Genomic DNA, 17,039 nt, shown 5'->3' on the forward strand with positions numbered 1-17,039 from the left:
CTCCAGGTGGATGGAATACTGTCGCTAACTGAAGCATTAAAAACCTGGGTCAGGAGGGGGCTCCAAAGTGCCAGATCGGTTTTATACAAATCGACCGGGACCCCGTCCGGTCCTGGGGCCTTCCCCCCCTTACTCATGTGGATAGCATAATCTACTTCTTGGAGCGAAATCCCTAGGGGTACTTTAAATTCTATAGGATCTGCACTAGAACTGTCCTGAACCTCCCTAACCGGATCGAAAATACCTGCAAAATGTTGGACCCAACTATCCTCGCTAACCTGGGCTGTTAAAACCGGAAATTCCTCCTTTTGGAGGAATGGGCTGTTGACCGTACTCCAGAATAGCTTACTATCGCACAGCTCTGAGGCTTTGGTCAGGTTTTCCCACGCTTGTTCCCTAAGCTCCTGTTTCCTACGTGTCAGCTGGTGTTTATAAGTTGCCCTAAGGAGTGTAATGGCATCCTTATCCCGCGGATGTCTCGACAGGGCCTTCTTTAGTTCTTGTAGCGAGTTCGTGCAGGCGCTGTCGAACCAGCCTAAAGATGCCCTCTTGGAAGTACCCTTAGTAATGGTAAGCGACCTTTTTATTAAATCGCCTAGTTCCTCAAAATCGGCGATAATACACCCGGGGGTAGCATCGTAGTCAAGACAACGGAGTAGCACTTCGGAGCCTACACCCACAATTTTCCGCAGAAGTTTAGCTGAGTTATCCCCACACCATTTGATCCGGGTACCATTTTGCCTACAGGGGATGATCTCATCGATAATCGTACGTTTATGACAGGGCATGGTCCCCCATATGGAGGTCGACATAGTGATGGCGTTGTGATCACTAGTACCAAAATCAACTACGGTAGGGACCGAACAGAGTGGGACAATGGGTACAGATAGCAACAGGTGATCGATAACAGAGGCCGTGTTCCTTCCAACAAAAGTCGGGGCAGTGTTACCCTCTTTATCCGTGGCAGGTTGATGAATTAGCAAATCTAGATTTAACATAAGGGTGTTAAGAGAGTCACCGTAAGGGGAGTGGAGAAAATGAGCTCGGTTCTCCCCGTTATCCCCATCAAACCCACATACACTGGTAAAGGAGTAGGGGCAAGTACGAATGTTAAAGTCCCCTCCCCAAATGATATTATAGGGCTTACAGGTATCGCTACAGGTTTCCTTTACAGCTGTCTCAAGCTCCTCTACAACACGGGTACTCTTCGGATCAAACATGTTATGGTAGTGGTTAATTAATAATGTATCACAACCCCCACTTTGTTCCAACCTTAAACAAGCAGATTTAGTCTAACCATGCGCCTGTTCGTGTTAGAGGAACGAGCAGATTTAGTCTATCCATGTCATATATATATACACCGTATGTCTCCATGCAATGCTCACCTTTATATCACGGTGTTAAACGCTAATGCTTATCTTTTCCATTACGGTGTTATATTTAGCAGTATTATATATACACTCTATCATTATTTGAGGCACCTCATGACAACTCCGTGTTTGTCTTATTTTCAGTAGACATCACTTTCGAAATATTATTACATCCTCGGCTCTCGGCCATCAGCACGCCGCTATATATAGGTATGACCCTTTTTTATTATTTTCTTAGTTGCGCTTTAATTTTCGCCGTATATCTTCATTCTTAGCAACAATAGTATCACTTTCATTACAGATTAGAAGATTTCCATTGTTCCGAACGGAAAATCATCACATCATTCCTTCTTATCAAGCTCTGTACCCTTATAATCGAACATAGTCACACCCACGCTGTCAAGACAGGACTTATTTTAAGGTATACATTCTCTTTTTCCTTAGCATAATTACGGGCGTAACATGTACCTCCCACATTATTTTAAGTTCTCTCTTCCATTTACTAGGAATTACCATTACCATTATCTGACGTTGCGGCATCGTCCATTATGCCCACTTTGATATAACATCAGGTAAGCTTCTATGATAGGAAGTCCATTTGCATTAGTACATGTTGCACATTTGCAGTGTCACAACTCCATATCATAGTTCTCCCCCCTTCATCGTTGTTTTGTCATGCATTATTCTTGTTTGTTATAGTTAGAATGCGATGCAGGACATATATGCTGTATAGTTGCTAGCACACTAAGATATCATCTGTAAATATCTCACTATGTCCTTTTCACATGTAATTTCAGTTCGTGAACACCTATTCTGCATCATTTTCTTTTTCCTTTTAGCCTAATCAGCACAGTTAGCCCTCGATGACTGGCGGTTTTTATCCATTTTTCTTTCTTTCGTTGCATGGCCTGGATAATCATCATTCTTTCTCTGTAAGTATACTCCCACTTACATTAATTGGACTTCTTTATGTATTGCAGTGCGATTATTATTAGCCAGTTGAATAGTCTCTTTGAGACCAAACTTACTATACGGTCGATATTCCCATGTATTAAAACTGAGCATGTCTTACAATACGGAGACCTACATCTAAGAATGAACGTATTAACTTGTTACACAGACTTTTGATATAAGACCTTCACTAAATTTCTCCTTATGTCTAATTCTGCATTTAGGAATTGACTGTCACTATGTTGTTTATCGATTCATGAAAGTATGAAATATCACATCAATGGGTCTACTATATGAAACATGCAATGCTGTACACTGTATCTTTCATGTTGTTTCTTTGTCGATTCTCTCTCGTATGCCTATCAGTAACCAACAAAATAACATGTGACACAAATTTACCTACTACATAAAATATAAATCAAGATGAATACAGATGCAGTGCACTCAATGTATATTGTACATAATATGCTGTCCTAACATGCCCACTGTACATAATATGTTTGCATAACTCTAACCCATTATTTTTAACATTTTAGTGCAATAGACGGTCACCTGAGGTATTGCCTCCATCATCTGTCATGTCTATCGCCAATTGTTCGCTGTTTTTGTGATTTTACCTATAAATTTTGTACATGAACTGTAAATCTGCTTTATAAGCACTAAAGGAATTAATGATAAGTAAGTGTCAAAAAAAGATTAAATATATACACAATTTATACTAATAAAATGAATTGTTGATTTATCAACTGGGTGGTTAGTTTCTGTACTGTTGGGCTATATCAGCACACATTCTATCAATGCCTTCCATATTCACTGGTTTGTAACTACTGTCTCTTCACTTGGCTATAGACCGTTCCCTAAATAATGTTGTTTCCTTATGTATAGCAAGTGAATCATTAGTATATAGGGGTCCCCTTCTTTCTAAATCACACCTCTGACTCCGCCCACTGATCCACTTCTAGAGTTCTCCCTGCCCTCGGAGTCTCCGCCCACAGTTCCCCCACTTCAACCCCTGATTGTGGCCGATGTAATTAAGGGTGTTGGTTAAAAACACGCAATTAGAAAAACTGTGTTAGCATATTGTGCCGCCCGACTGATATTTTGCTTCTTCTGTCATTGCATCCAGATATATGATACGTGTAACATTACTGCTACAACAAGTCAGGACTATTTAGCTTTGTCAATGCTTATTAGTTGCAGAAGATAAATAAGCAACAACTATAGCTTTGTTGTAAAGAACATTGAAAATGCTTCTGTTGTGACATGGTGAGACTGTGGAAGAAACATAACGAGTATCTTTGAAGTTACATGAATGTCAGTGAAGGGTGCTATTGCTCTAGAATTAAGATTTTTTTTCATGGTGACGGTACGGGCAAAAATGGAAAGCCCGATAGAGACCTGTTGGACCTAGCCCTTCTGGCAGGTTCACCCCTGAACTTTTTGCCTTTTAGTGTTACATAATTATAATGATTTCTGGTCTTTGCGCACTTTAGCACTGTGGCGCAGTGTAAAGTGCGTGCGCTCTCTGAGCGCGTATGTGAGATTGGTCTGCCCTCCCATAGGAATGCATGGGGAATGTGTGTCCATGGTAATCCCTGATGCGTGGGGAGTGCAGGTGCGAGTTTGGTATGTGCGGACTCGTGTGATTAAATGCTGCGCGATGATGTGTGTGGCGTTATTGTGTCTAGTGTTGAAGTGCCACTTCTAGAAGTTGGTGTGCCTGTGCAGTGAATGTGCTGGCTTTTGATTGGCTGGAGCTGGCTGGTGAGCCTGGCTCCTGGAGTCAGGATGAGGCTGCCCCGGTGGTGAATGGAAGATCTGCATGTCGATGGCTGGGGAGGAGTGCACCTGGGACCTGAATAGGGCTGGGCTTCCCTACCACAATGCTGGCTGCACCCCCTGTAGTGTGTCTGATGTCCCTGACCCATCCTGTGATTAGAGAGAGGGGCTGAGCAAAACAAAGTGCTCAGGAACCAGTTATATCTGGTTACCCCCTTGCCTGCACCTTTAGACAAAGGAATTGTGTGTTTACAAAGAGGCTTTGACCTCTTGTAAAATGTTCTTGTTTCTGACTGGAATCTACCAGGGGCGTGCTGCTGCTGGGGCCCAGGGGAAGGCTTGCCTCCCTGGGCCCTGCCCAGCCCCTGGATGCCCTGGAGGCTGGAAGACTTCTTGGGGACCCCTCTGCCTTGGCTGGATGACTGGGGGACTTGCTTTGCTGGGAGCTGGCTGCTCCTTTTCCATGCCCCAGGATCCCTTCCTTATCTTTAGGGACCTTTTACTTGCCCTAGCGCCTGGGAAGTGCGTTATTCTACTTGCCCTGTCACGGGGGAGCCTACCCCTCATTGCCGCTATTTTTCGTTATTTACTGCAGGTGCCCACCATGCATCATGACTGCCGTGCTGCGGTGTATTTTACTTTAAGCAGGTGCCCACCCTACGCCTTCCTATTTAGTTAGACCTAAAATTCGAGAGTGCCCACTCCTCCTTTTGCCCCCGAGAATCACCGCCGCGGCCCAAGCCACGTTAAAAGATTGCTGCCACCCGCGGCCCGCCTGGTTGTGGGCGGGGCAGCAGGACGGAAGAGGAAGTGCGGCCATGATACTCCGGGGCTTCCGGGGCAAAGGGGAAGCCCCACGCGCCGGCCGGAAAAAGAAGAGGAGTGCCGGTACAGAGTCCCGGGTCCCAGGAGGAGGCCCGGGTGAAGCGGAGAAGCATGCTGAGGCTGCCCATAGCAGCGCGGGGCTCCTGTGATGGAGGAGAGAGCCCCGCGTCATGCTGAGCAGGGCCGCCCCAGAGCCAGCCTTCAGCCCAGAGTGAAGCAGAGCCCCCCCTGACCAGCCCGGTGAGTGTTGAAGGGCTGGGGGTGGAGGGGGAGCTCCGTGGGGGCTGCTGTTGGTGCTGGAAAAAGGCACAATGACGAAGGTAGAAGTAGGGCGGCCCCAGATGGCAGTGGGCCGCCCCAAAGTCTCGACGGAGCCCGAGTGCTCCCATGCGCAGTGAATTCGACTTAGAGCCTAGCCTAGATGGCTCCCAGGGCACAACATTGATTTGAAGGGCTCGAGGAGCCTGTGCTGAGCCCCGTCACTCCAACGATGGGGGGCCTTTCTTTCTTTAAGGAGCCAGAGTGCTCCCAGGCGCACAGTATGTGCAGAGCCTAGAGGGCTCCAACGTTTTTGCACAATATGTATCCTGGAGCCTAGAGGGCTCCAACAGTTGGCGCAGTTTTGCTCCAATGGGCCGGTGAGGGCCCTGTTGCAGTTTTGTCCTCAGCTGCCCAGCAAGTAGTGGGCAGCTGCTCCATTTAGGTTTTCCTTTCTAGGACATGTAATTTGGACTCAGGAGTGAGTCGCACTCCTTCGCCCCTACTTTGGCCTTCCCCAGCTACGCAGCACTCAGTGCCAGCTGCAGCATTTAGGCCCTGTTTATTTATTTATTTATTTATTTATTTATGGATTTTGTAGAGCGCACGGCTACCCCCAATGGGGGTGTCCCGGCGCTAAAAACTGATTGGCAGAAAAGAGAGGAAGTAGACTACACAGATACAAAAAGCCAAGTCTTCAGGCGTCTGCGGAAAATCACTTCAGATGGGGCAAATCTAAGATCAATAGGAAGACTGTTCCAGTATTTGGCTGCAAGGACGGCAAAAGCTCTGCCACCCATTCTTGTGCGACGGAATCTAGGCACACACATTAGGCGCAGATTGTTAGAGCGGAGATCCCTGACCGAGTAGGACAACCTCAGTCTTTTTCTTAAGTAGTCTGGGCCAGATCCATTCAACGCTCGAAAGGCGAGAATGAGCGTTTTGAACTTAATTCGGTTAGCTATAGGCAACCAATGAAGCTCTTTGCGAAACGCCGAGATCGAATGTCTGTAGGGAATGTTACCAATCAATCTTGCGGCCGCGTTCTGCACCACCTGGAGACGTTCAATTTGGTACAGAGGAGCCCCTACATATAGACTGTTCGCGTAATCCAGGTGGGAAGTAATTAAGGCCTGGGTGACAGTTCTACGTGCATCCATAGGTAAAAAAGGGAAAATCTTCCTCATCATTTTTAATTTGCCATAGCAAATCGACGTGACCTTATTGATTTGGGGGCTGCAGGATAGTGTATCATCGAATATGAACCCCAGGTTACGGGCAGAGTGAACCGGGGTTGGCGGAGGGTTGAGAATCGTAGGCCACCATAAAGAAGGTGGAATGGTCATTTTTTGATTAAAGAACAGAACCTCCGTTTTATCGGTGTTTAGTTGCAGATGGTTAGTGGACATCCAGGAGCAGATTTCGCCAAGACAGTGGCGGAAACTGGAGAGGCTGGAGTCAGAGTGATCGCTGAAAGAGAATATAAGCTGAGTATCATCAGCATACGAGATCACTCTGACTCCGCAAGCCTCTACTACCTTGGCCAACGGGGCAAGGTACACATTAAAGAACAGGGGGCTTAACGCTGAGCCCTGTGGGACTCCGCGAACCAGAGGTTTGCATTCTGATTCAAAAGGTCTGAGAAGAACCCTCTGCGATCGCCCTTGGAGGAAGGAACCCAGCCATGATAAGGCAACGCCACTCACTCCAATCTGCTTCATACGGTCAAGGAGGATTTTATGGGACACCGTATCGAAAGCGGCGGACAGGTCGAGGAGGACCAGCATGGCCTCCTCGCCCTTGTCCACACACTCTCGCACAGTCTCTGACACTTCAAGCAGTGCGGTCTCAGTGCTGAAACCAGCACGGAAACCGGACTGGGAATCGTGCAGAAGAGAGTAGGTCTCCAGGTATTCCGCTAGTTGAAGTTGGACTGCCTTTTCCAAAACCTTAGCAGGTTTGGGAAGCAGAGAGATAGGCCGATAATTACTAAATTGTGTAGGGTCGGCATCAGCTTTCTTCAAAATGGGTACAAGCAGAGCTTCCTTCCAGGCTAAAGGGAACTGGCCTAGTTGTAAAGAGGCGTTCCAAATGGAAATAAGAGGCTCTAACAGTAAAGTGGCCAACTCACTCATGATTTTAGGGGGGACCGGGTCCAAAGGGGAACCTGATTTGCACTGTAATAATAGTTTATGTGCAAGATTAGGAGTGAGGTCCTTAAAAACAGCTAAAGTAGGAACAATGTCCTGGTTAGTTGAAACCGGGATAAGGGAGAGGTCCAGAGTACCAGCTGGAGGGAAAGAGGCAGCAATTTTATCGATTTTTTCTTGAAAGAAGTCTGATAGTCCGTTACAAAGAGACTGACTAGCAAGATTAATGGGTGTCAAAGCGGGGGGTTTGACAAAGTCCTTGACAATTTTAAACAGTGTTTTTGCCGAATTGTCTGCGTCTTTAATTTGTGAGGTGAAAAACTCTTTCATGGCTAATTTTCTTGATTTGGTGAATTTCCTAAGGGCCATTCTATAGATAGTTTTTGCCTCAAGGTCGTACGTAAGTCTCCATTTACGTTCGAGTTTTTTACAATGGCTTTTTTCTTTACGTAAGGCATCTGAAAACCAGGGAGCAGAAGGGCGAGATCTAGCAGATGACATCGCTATACAAGGGGCAATTTCATCGATCGCCGCCAGTAGAGTGGTGTTAAACTTAGTAACACAGGTATCAATATTTCCTAAGCTTAACTCAAGAGGGCAACTGAATATTGGCTCTAGGGAAGTACAGGTGACCTTATGCCATTTTCTTCTCTGGCCTAGCCCTGGTTCCACCGGGATGGGAGCCTGAGGGATGGGAATGTCAAACGCAAGCAAGAAGTGATCGGACCATGTAAGGGGGAGAGAAGGGTGCGTACTAGTCCCAGGGAGGTTGGAGAAAATAAGGTCTAGCGTGTGGCCGGCTACATGCGTCGGACCATGGATGAGTTGCGTCAGACTCAGACTCTGAAGAGAGTCGAGAAGACGGATGGCTTGGGTACAGTTCTGTTGTTCTGTCCTCAGCTGCCCAGCAAGTAGTGGGCAACTGAAACCAAACTGTCCCAGACCATCACCGTGAACTTGAATTTGTTGGGAAAATTCCGGTCACAGTGCTCTAAATCTTAGGGACTAGAGAATGTCCAAGTGCCCTAAACAGAGATCAGACAGACATACTGCAAAGAACTATCGGAACCGGCTTAGCAAAGGGATCAAAAGCTATAGAGCACGAACACCTTCTTAACTTCGAATATACGAGTGAAAATGCGGTGGAAATGCACACCATTCATGGAAGCAAAGTAAAAGCAACGCTTGCATAGAATGGGAGAATACAGCTACACAAACCAGAGCGGAAACCAACATGCACAAAGAGAACCTCGTTATTCCAATGCACAGGGGCACAAAGAAGAAAAAAGACGTAAAAAGATTGCAGAAGTGATGCCTTGGATGAAAGTGAAGGAAAAGCCCAGCGCCATGCCTCCCGCACACACTGTGTGCAGCCGGCTCCCGTTAACCAATGACAGCTGGATAAACAGAGGCACATGGAGGGAAAGGATAGGGGGCTGTCAGCACTCCTCTGTCAAGGAAGCCCAGGAACCCCCCACAACCCCGATCATGCCGTGGCATCAGGCGACAGTACATAGGGACCAGCACCTCCCCACCTCCCCCCCGCCCCCCCCAACACCTAAAATCAGGACATTATCAACAGATAAGTTGCGGTTATGTGGAATTGTGGAGGCAAGATGGCCGCTGATGGACTGTAGTGAGTAGTCGCATCTCACTCCTCCTCCCTTCCATTGCCTTGATGTTCTGACACTGCCTCCCTATCCGTCGATGAGATCAGGTCCCAGGGGGCTCAAAAGCGGCAACCCCAGCGGCTCGGATGTCCTACCTTTGGGGCAGTATACCGGCGAGTATATCAAAGCAGCTTTCATCCTAGCCCGGCTTACAAAGGAGCTCTTAGTATGCCACCACACGCAATCAAAGCAAATGATGCCAAAGATCTGGCACAGAAAGACCTCACTGGCAAAGACAAGAATGAGTCTAAGACGGTAACCGGCTCTGTTGTCCAGCGGGGTAGCACAACTAGTATCACTAAAAAGTCCATTGGGAAGAAAACGGGTGAGACGCGGGCAAGCAATGATGTTGTGCCTACCCCTGGTGCCCCCCGTGAAAATGCCCCCACTCGTTCCACACAAACTAAAATAAAGACAAAGGAGAATACGATGCGGCAGCCCACAGTTGCAGAGAGTTTTGCTACCAAACCTGCGGAGATTGCTGAGGCTGCAGTCGGTAGCGCGAGGAGTGGCGAGAAGGAGCTCATACCGCAGAACGTCCTTGAGGACACCGGCGCGCCTGTTACTAAGCAACTGGAGCAGGTGCTGGCGTCAGAACAGAAGCCGGTGCATGGGCTGGAGAGCGGATCGGAGGCTTCTGCAGAGACTACTACCCCATTCGAGAGCTTGCCACAAGGAGCGCCAGGATCCAACAATGACATTGGCACTGGGAATTCTACAGTGAGTAAAAAGGCTGCTGGGGACAGAATCTCTGCTCAGGGCGGAGGCGGAGGCCCGTTGGAGTCAGTCTGGGTATCCCGAATGTAAATCACGATTTCCCCACACTCAGAATCCAGGGGGGACCAACGGTCTCTGAATGGGCAGATGGGGACAAGGTGGAGGTGGCGTAATGAGCACTTGGGGGAGTGACCCGGCTTTAGCGGCCCTACAACGAGAAGCAAATCTAGCTAGACAGTGTGAGAATTGGGCCGGTGGCTGCTTCACCAGACCGCTTCTACTCGGTCAATGAAGATTCTGAATCATTGGGCACGGATGAGGGAAGCACAGGAGAGACCACTGACTCAGGGAGCAACTCCACGGCTCCAAAATATACACAAAAAAAACGCTGGTCCAGGAGGAAACCCAACCCCTCAGCCAGCCCCTCAGACCCCTCCAAAAAACTATTGTGGGCCTACTCAGCCACCTCGCAGACCTACCAAGACATTGTCGGTATCCCGCTCCTACCCGGGGGACAGGTCTCACCCCATTTGTCACCCCAACCAGTCTCATTGGACTTGTTATTCAGTATCCTCAAATCCATGCAAAGTGAGGCTAGGGTTGAAATCCAGGGGGCAAAAAAAAATACAGAACACCCTAAGAAATATGAATAAACTCTATGACGAGGTCGTGGAAAGGGTCACTCAAGTAGAATAAAGGACGGGGAAGCTGGAGGACGATTTCAATAGCTTCCATGCCTTTAAACAAGAACAGCAGAAAGTGGCGGAGGATTTGCAGTGGAAGATGGAAGATTATGAAAACCGTCAACGCCGCAATAACACTAGACTATTGGGTGTGGTGGAAGGGCTAGAAGGACAAGATGCCATGATGTTTGTTGTGAACTTATTGAAAGGGGCCTTTCCGGAGCTATCTTCTTGGCAGTGGGAGGTCAAAATCCAGAGGGCGCATTGCTTCCCTCTCACAAACAAGAGAGGGCAGAGCGGGTCCCAAGAGGGTAGGCCTAGAGCTATTCTCATATTTGTAGGCAACTTTCTGCTGAGACAATTAATCTTAGAGAAAGCAAAACCGGAGGCTAAGCGATCTTTTAATAATGTTAGTTTTTTTGCTAGGCCCGATATTTGCCATGTTACTGTGGAGCATAGGTGGAGATTGAGGCAGCTAATGGCCCCCCTACAGGCCCTTGGTTCAGAAGCCTATTTGTTGTACCCAGCTAAGCTGAAAGTGATTACCATAGGTGGGACGAAAATGTTTTTTTCCGAAATTAAGGCAAAGGAATACATGGTGGAGGTGCTAGGATACAGGGAAGGGGGACGAGAAGAATAATGGCATTTCTTAGGCTTGGTTGTAGCGTCTCATCATAGAGGACACAGGGCTTGCAACGTTAGACTTCAGGGGGTGGATAGCATTCTGTTTGGTTTGGTTTTTTTCTTTTTTTTTTGAGGGAGGGAGGAAGAGGCGACAGCTACATCCTTTAGCGACCACACATAGGTCATGGCTGACCTATTTGCCCGTGGGGGGGGGGGGGAGGTATAGGGGAGGAAGGAGACAGGGGAGAAGGGGGAGCGGGGGGAGGGGGGCACGCACAGCACTTTCTTGTTTTGCTTAAATGAAAAATTGGTAAAGAAGCTAGAACAACCGTTTGACACATTTTAATGTCTTGCCGAATGGCCTCAATTAATGTGTGCGTGTTGAATGATGTCCAGAAAAGGCTGCGGGTGACTGCTCTATTGAAAACAATATAATTGGATTTTGTATGTTTACAAGAAACACATGTTGAGGGAGGGAAGGGATTCCTGCTGGAGCAACTAGGATTTACCTTATTAGCTCACACAAAGCAAGGATCTAAAACAAGAGGGGTAGCTATACTGGGCAAAGGGAGGGACTGTTTAGTGACTAGGAAGGCTGAGGATCAGTGGGGAAGGTGGGTTATAGTGGAATTAGTATTCAGAGGGGAGGCGTTTACTCTGGTCTCGATATAAGGCTCCACAGAGGACTACCCGGATATATTTGAATACCTGGACACTGAACTAGCCAGTTGGCCTGAATCGATTATATGCTGTGGCGATTTTAACATTAATAACCCCTCAGGCTATGAGATCCAAATAGGGCGAGGGTACACTGGGCGGAAGAAGAGATCATTTCGTGCTCTAACAGCTATGGCACAACATAACGCATTGTTGGACCTCTAATCCAAACTGCATCCGCAGCTGGATGGTAGCACTTTCTTCTCAGCTCCACACAAAATCCTTGTAAGGTTAGACTATTTTCTAATCTATAACTCTTTATTACACAGATCCCAAATTGAGAAGCTCCCCCGGATAATTTCAGACCACTTAGAGGGGGTAGCTGTTAAGCAAAATACCTGGACATTCGAGAGAGCCCTCCTGAAAGATAGTGGTTTTGTTTAGGTACATGAGTAACTGTATAAAGGAATTTTAGATTTTTAACAGGGGGAGCACATCCTCAGGTAATGCCTGGGATGCATTCAAAGCAGGAACTCGAGGGGAGACACTTAGCTATTCAATTCATAAGCAGCAATCCCAGAGGATGAGAGTGGATGTATTGGTGAGAAAGGTGGCGGAGGAAGATCTGAATTTATTAATCCAGCAGGGTATGCCCTTGGAGCAGCACTTTTTAAGAAATAGAAGGCATTGCTAGCAAAACTGCAGCTAACTATTTAGCCAAGAAGGAACAATCCTTCGAATTGAGTGAGAGGGTTGGGCATATCTTGGGAATCCGCACCCGGCAGCAAGCTGCAGCAGGAGATATTAAGGGCATCCTAGATAGGCAAGGAAACATGGTATCCGATCCCGAGGGTGTTCGAGAGGTGTTTAGACAGTTTTACACAGATCTTTATGGTATAGAAGAGGGTGGAGGAATTATAGGCATAAAGGACTATCATAATTACAATCCAGCCCGAAGTTGCCCGAGGAGGAGAAGGCAACTCTAGAATCCTCAATTAAGCTGGAGGAGGTGGCCTCAGCATTAGCGGATCTCCCCTCAGTTAAAGCGGCAGGCCCAGACCAGATTCCCGTTGAGTTAAGTATTCCAGGAAGTCCTTATCACGGAGTTATTAAATACGGTTTTACAGGCCCAGCAGGAGCACTCAAGTCCAAGCTCATGGGGAGGGGCTGAAGTTATAGTTATTCTTAAAAATGGTAAGGTATCCACAGCTCAGGGGTCTTACAGGCCTATTACCTTAATGAACTCGGATGCAAAGATTTACTCCAAAATTTTAGCCAAAAGACTTGCTAGAGTTATAGAGGGCATGGTTAGTTCAACGCAGCACGGGTTCATTCCAGGCAAGGGCACCACTCAGCATATTAGGCAGGTTATTACCTTGTTTGATTAATACAAAAAGAGGGCCCCCTGTAAGAGATACGGGCAGACGTCAGGGGAAAATTACACTACTGCAAGGGAGAAAGTCCACCCTAGTGGTTCTGAAAGTGGCCCATAAAGGGTCCAACGTTAATTAACATACAACACGGAACTCACCAAGGGGTAGCAGAGAGGTCACACGGTACACAAAATGTTAAATAAGAAAGGTATAAAATCTTTATTTTCTTTTTATCATATTTTGTTTGTGCAAACTTAATCAAGAAACTAGAAAGGAGGGCGTGTCTTCCACACCCTTCTTTAACGGCAGGAACACGCGATGCACGGTCGCCTGATACCTGCAAGCACCGGAACGGCTAAGAAGAGTTCTATCTGCTCTGACTGAGCCTTCGTTATTAGGTAAGAGGGGCTCTCTAACATCTACTAATACGACGTTTGGGAGTCTATTTTCCTGTTGGGGAAACCCTCTTTTGTGATCCCGCCCGTACTTCGTGAGCACCCGTCCATGCTAGCGGAGGTCCTTTATGTTTTAAGTTATCTCTGCGAGAGACGGGTGTAAAACCTAACGTAAATTTACCATACGTAACTCTCCTTCGTGCTCTCTTGATTATTTTATAGAGCATGTGTGAAAATAAAGCCTTCAACGGAATTCTAGCAGAGCCGCCGTTCTGGACGTTTGAAAAGAATGAAGCACACCGTGCCGGTACTTATGCGGTACGTTTGATTTGTCTGACTGAGCCGTTTCCTATAGCTGCATGGTTACTGATTCTGACGAGAATGCTGGGATAGTCTCTTTCCTTTACCAATTTGAATTGGAAGGAAGAGCCAGGGAACTGTTAATCCGCTTTAATGTAGCATGTTGCGATATTTCGAACCCTCAAACAAAGTCTTCAAAAGGTGGAATAAGGGATGTAGGGGCGACATTGATGAACGTATATATATATATATTTTTAGGTGAAATCGTGAACCGGCCCGCAAGTTGAATCCGAATTATTCACAAGGGTTTTGAAAGACGCGTCTCTAAAGATACTCTTGCGGGTAAGTCGTGTAAAAAAGAGAGGGTCGGCGTCTGACCGCTTGAGGGATGTATAAATCAGTTCTACCCACCGAACTTGTTTGAAACGTTCTCTTTGGGTTTTCCTGCCTTATTCCAACTAGGTGCTATCTGACCAGTCTGTTGAACCCTGCTATCTACTTCGAGCCTGTCATCGCTAATTAATTTATCCTGTTGAAATATACAGATCAAGGGAACCCTGAGTAGAGGTAAATGCACCTTACTGACATAATGAGTCGAATCTTTTGCCATTTTCCATGAATTTTGCCTTCCGTGACCACTTGAATATCTTTGGGCGATTAATTGCTAGGATGACTGATGATATAGGAAATGTATGAGATATTTTTGTTTCCAGGAATTCTTTTTAGTGTATTAAATACATGGCTTCTATATGTACTATGTTATTAGTTATCCTCTCAACATTGGAGCTCACCAAAGTGGGGGTTTGTCTCAGAATAAATTATACTATATAACTGAACTCACATTATGTGGAACTAATTATGTACATTTAATTGAATGAAAATCATGTTTGATTTAACAGATGAGAAGAACAAATTGAAAAATTATGCAACTGTGTATGAAGGGGTGTATTCTAAAATGTAACTTTTCTGTTGATGACAGATTGGCCACGGGGTATTTTCCTATGTGTTGTGTCCCCCACTACCTCGGCGTGAGAGCCCTGATGAAGGTGCGCCTGTAGATCTAGGCTGAGCACCGAAACGCGCGTTGGCTTTACGTGTGTCCTGGATCCTGTTTCATCAACTTGGACTCTCTGGCAATTTGCTATGAAGATCCCGCAGGATCCTATCATTATTGTTGTCACTCTGGGGATTACGTTGAGGAATGTGTATTTTGTGTCTGGTATATCAGTGAATGTTTGAGTGTGATTGAAAGAGAAGGATGTGTGTGTTTGTTGAGAGGTTTTGTGGGGTGATTGTACTATGTATTTACTGAAATATGTTTTATGAACTAATCAATTAATGTATCAGGATACGAAGAATTTTTGATTAAGTTTGCACAAACAAAATATGATAAAAAGAAAATAAAGATTTTATACCTTCTTATTTAATATTTTGTGTACCATGTGACCTCTCTGCTACCCCTTGGTGAGTTCCGTGTTGTACGTTAATTAACGTTGGACCCTTTATGGGCCACTTTCAGAACCGCTAGGGTGGACTTTCTCCCTTGCAGTAGTGTAATTTTCCCCTGACGTTTGCCCGTATCTCTTACAGGGGGCCCCCTTTTTGAATTAGTAGAATTTCCCAGCCCTGTGCTGTGGGGTGTGCTTGTGTGTACGACCTGGAATCCTGGATATCTGGCTTGAATGAGAGGTAAATAGAGTGGTGTATGTGAGTGGCTTTAGTCTGAGTGGTTCGGTTGGTAGATTCTTAAGAAAAGTGACTATTTTCGAGTCTTTTTTAGTGCCCTTTTGACTTAGATCTTAAGCATGGAGAGCATTAAGACTTTCGGATTCTCGGACGATGATTTTGCGCGCATGATCGGTGCTACTGAGGGAACTAGTAGCCATTTCACCCTTTCGAAAGGGATAGAAGGTGAGTGGAATAAACTACTCAATCTTAAAAAGAAGTCCCTTCGTACAGAGGCCCATGCGAAATTCATACTTGATTATCTTAAGGCCGGAACTATTCCTATTGGCCTCAGAGTCAGGAATATTCCTGGATTGTTTGTGGAACTTCGTCATTTTATTGAAAAATGGGCCCTGATCTCCAATAGGTGCTCGCGCGATTATATGATGCTCATAGTAGAGACGGCGCGCGAGGTCTTAGCCGCACTGGCTAAGGAAATAGACGAGTTGGAGGAGAAACATAAAAAAGAGAATTCGGTGGATTTGGGCAAGCAGAAACTTAAAGAAATCAGCCTAGAGATTGATTCCTTTGCTGAGTATCTTATTAAAAGAAAGATAGAAAAGGCCTACCCGTACTTAAATCCCGAATTCCATACCAACTCAGATTACTGAAGCAGAAACCAAAGTAACATCAGAGGAAACAGTAGGAGAGTGCAGACATTCTCAGACACTACTGATTCGGAGGGCGACAGTGGTCCCAACCAAGATCCACAATATAACGGGGGTTTTCAACAACGTCAAGATCATTTTGAAAGACCTAACGACCAAGACCATTTTTTATCGAATCAAGGTGGCAACCACAGACTGAGAAATCGGCCACAATTCAATCAGGGCCAGGGCCGTCCTCAAAGATACATTCAGACCAGAAACACTCAATACTGGAGAAGGTGAGCAATATTCCAGTCTTCAACCTATCAGATACTGATATCTCGGTTGAATCTATGGCCCTTCTCTCTCACGGTCTTTCTTTTGTCCCGACCACCAAACTTAACAAATTTGAATTACTGAAAGATATCCACACCTTTTTCAGAAAAATCCGTCTAAATTTTTTTTTATCTCTCGTCCTTCTCTAGATGATGCTGACAATGCTTCCGGCTTAAAACCTCCTTCCAGCTTCACCCCTAGTCGTGATACGATAGGCCCTGAAGTTGGAGTATTTGAGAAGGCTGTCATTAATAGAGTAAATAAATTGTTAAAATCTGTCCCTCATCCCACCAACAACCTTGCGGGTGCTGAGAATCTGGCCTTGAGAAAACTAGGTGACTGTTCTGAATTTACCATCAAGCCTTGTGATAAAGGCGGTGGGATTGTGGTTTTTAAGACATCTGTATACATTGATAAAATGAATTCTTTACTCTCTTCTGATGCCCACTATCGTCGAATTCAAAGAAATCCGGAGGAAGCTTTGAAACAGCGCATCCTCTGTCGAGTAACTGAAGCCGTGGATATGGGACACATCTGTACCAAAGAAGCGGAATATCTGACTCCATCTTACACGAGAATGCCCATCATCTATGGGCTGCCTAAAGTTCACAAAAACAGGGATGAACCCCTATGCGCCCC

General features: G+C 46.1%; 1 long non-coding RNA gene across 1 annotated transcript; it reads left to right on the top strand.

Moving 5' to 3' along the window:
• The first annotated feature begins 1,517 nt into the window (after positions 1–1,517).
• LOC144785706 (uncharacterized) lies at positions 1,518–15,032 on the top strand. Its single transcript, XR_013602029.1, has 5 exons — positions 1,518–1,580; positions 1,672–1,791; positions 1,877–1,942; positions 2,210–2,302; positions 14,732–15,032. It is a non-coding gene; the product is annotated as an uncharacterized LOC144785706 (long non-coding RNA).
• Positions 15,033–17,039: the final 2,007 nt, after the last annotated feature.

This window comes from Lissotriton helveticus, chromosome 10, assembly GCF_964261635.1.
Source record: "Lissotriton helveticus chromosome 10, aLisHel1.1, whole genome shotgun sequence".
NCBI lineage: Eukaryota > Metazoa > Chordata > Amphibia > Caudata > Salamandridae > Lissotriton > Lissotriton helveticus.